The sequence below is a fragment of the Oratosquilla oratoria genome, unplaced genomic scaffold (assembly GCF_046742065.1).
Source record: "Oratosquilla oratoria isolate Oo_2021 unplaced genomic scaffold, ASM4674206v1 SCAFFOLD47, whole genome shotgun sequence".
NCBI classification, from domain to species: Eukaryota; Metazoa; Arthropoda; class Malacostraca; order Stomatopoda; family Squillidae; genus Oratosquilla; species Oratosquilla oratoria.
This window is the reverse complement of record NW_027467711.1, coordinates 2,378,506-2,381,005: the sequence shown is the minus strand read 5'-3', so window position 1 is coordinate 2,381,005 and position 2,500 is coordinate 2,378,506. Positions and strand designations below refer to the sequence as shown.

General features: G+C 35.6%; 1 pseudogene; it reads right to left on the bottom strand.

Moving 5' to 3' along the window:
- Positions 1-978: 978 nt before the first annotated feature.
- LOC143023478 (uncharacterized) lies at positions 979-1,926 on the bottom strand (annotated as a pseudogene).
- Between the last annotated feature and the right edge of the window lie 574 nt (positions 1,927-2,500).

Sequence of the window (2,500 nt, the reverse complement as noted above, 5' to 3'; positions counted from 1 at the left end):
TTGTTGCGGCGCCGAAGACTATGAAGGCGCCAAGGGATTCAGTCCCGTTGCCATGAGCTGGAAACTCCATGCAGGACAAAATTAATGTCCCTACAGGAATTCGGTGAAGATCGCCACCAGCTGGAGCCACGGCCACAGCAATAAAATTGCTGCGCCAAATTAAGGCCCCAGACGCTGCAGCATCTGCCATTGGTATAGGCTCAGCTAACAACGAGCTGTCATTAAAAAAAAAAAAAAAAAAAAAAAAAATCGTGGCCCCAAATAGTAATCGAAAGAAATGACAACGTACGTCCATTTACGTCAGTATGCGCAACCCAGATATGTTCAATACATATGCAATTAATGACTTTTTCATTAGCTTATTAGTGTTTTATACCGTATATATATGTATATAAACTACAATTTAAATTGTAGTTTCAAAAGAAAAATTATTGAGTCCTCACTAATAAAAAAGTTTCCTAATTATAATACATCCAAAGGTCAATGGTCACCTGATGCTATAACTAGTATGGCGGTTGACAAGTTCATCATTACAGGACGTAACGTCCGACCTCACTCGGGGCAAGTGACCTAAGGCTTACTGAGTCCCCCAATGCTCCTTCCTCTGTATATAACCTCTTGTCGGTGCCGCTTTGGTATGCGATCTGAGCGGTTGTGTGATCTCAGTGAGTTTAGATTTTACTTTGGTATGTGATCTGAGCGGTTGTGTTAGCCCAGTGAGTTTAGATTTTACTTTGTTATAATTTGCATATTTAACATATATAAAATTTATGATTTGCAAATTAAATAAGATAAATAAAAAATGGCAAGGAATTGATTTATTTATTGGTTAATTGATACAATATCTGATAAAAAAAAAAGCAAGAAATAGATCATTAGACGATTTCCCCATTTTTCGCCAACAGAAATAATCAAGATGAGATTGAAAGGTATTTGCAGGTACGCCTCTCAATTTTTTTAGTATTCGATTTTTGGAATCTAACCATGACCTTTCGATTGCCTGAGTATGGGCTCCAGTAGCTGGGTCTACATAATTTACTTGGTGATTAACTGTCTGGTGATTGTAATTAAAGTTAATTAAGTTTGAGTATGAAGGCCATTCATCCGAATGAATGACTGAATTTTCTTCTACTTCTCTCAGAATTATGGGTATAAGCGTATCTTTATCTCTTTTCTGTACATAAAAATATCTGCAGTCATCCCCTTTCTTCAATCCTAATACCCATGGCCCGTCAATGCGTCTTCCATGGTTTCGGTTGTTTTCCACATCGGCTTCACTGTCAATTGAATCTGGTGCATGATCTCCCTGCAGCATTCGTCCTCTGTTATATTTCCGACGTCCAGCAAATCTTGCTTCATCTATTTGAACTGGCTCTTCTGCAGTGCCAACCAGTTTTCCGCGATTTGTTACGGAAATTATTTGTGAGCATATTTCACGACATAAATTGAACCAATCACAGATAGCTTCAGTTCCTCGACCAGTCAGTGTGTGGACACTATCATATGGTAAATCCTGAATGAAATAAAATATCAACTCTAAAATCTGACAGAGCGTTAGTTTGCAATTTACTCTATCATTTAAATCAGTGAAATGGAAAAATTTGTTTCCACAGCGAATAGAGCGAAAATTTGGCATCTTGCATTCTTGCAACGGAGAGCAGGTGTGAATTCACCTTTTCTATTTCTTCTTTGGACATCCTTCATTTCTCCACCACAGCGATGACAAGGAGCGACATTTTCTTCTTCAGCTAGTAGACCATGTCTTCTCAAAAAAGCAACTGCTTTAATTTCATCAGCAATTTCTTGATAAAATTCCGTAGCTAACATCGTGATGGGTTCCGCTTCTCAGAACTATATTGGAAAGGAACTAAATTCCATGAGAATATCTCTTGCTTATATACGAATTTCGAGTCTAATTAGGAAAGCTTTAAATGCTTATATACGAATTTCGAGTCTATTTAGGAAAGCTTTAAATGGTTTAAATGGAGATCAAAATAGATTAAGATCTCCTGGATTTTCAGACTGGCTTAGATTAAGGTCCCAAATAGATTAAGATTAAGCGAGATCACGTTAAGCAGTCAGATCGCATACCAAAGTTGTTTTATGATGCTCAGATCGCATACCAAAGCGGCACCCTCTTGTCTATGTAGCCTATAATTGTAACTGCTGAAGAGGACCGTAGTCAGTGGTCGAAATATACGGTTTTACTCTGTATCTCAGCTTATCTTTCTCCGAGAGTGGGTTTAAGTTTTATTTTATTCGTGTGTTACGACACCTACGTTACTTGAATATATATATATATATATATATATATATATATATATATATAAATATATACATATATATATATATACATAAATATATATATATATATATATATATGCAAGGTAACCACTTAAGAAAATAAACACGTTGCTAGTGTTCTTATTGTATATGCATACATATATATATATATATATATGTATATATATTTATATATACATATATATATATATACACA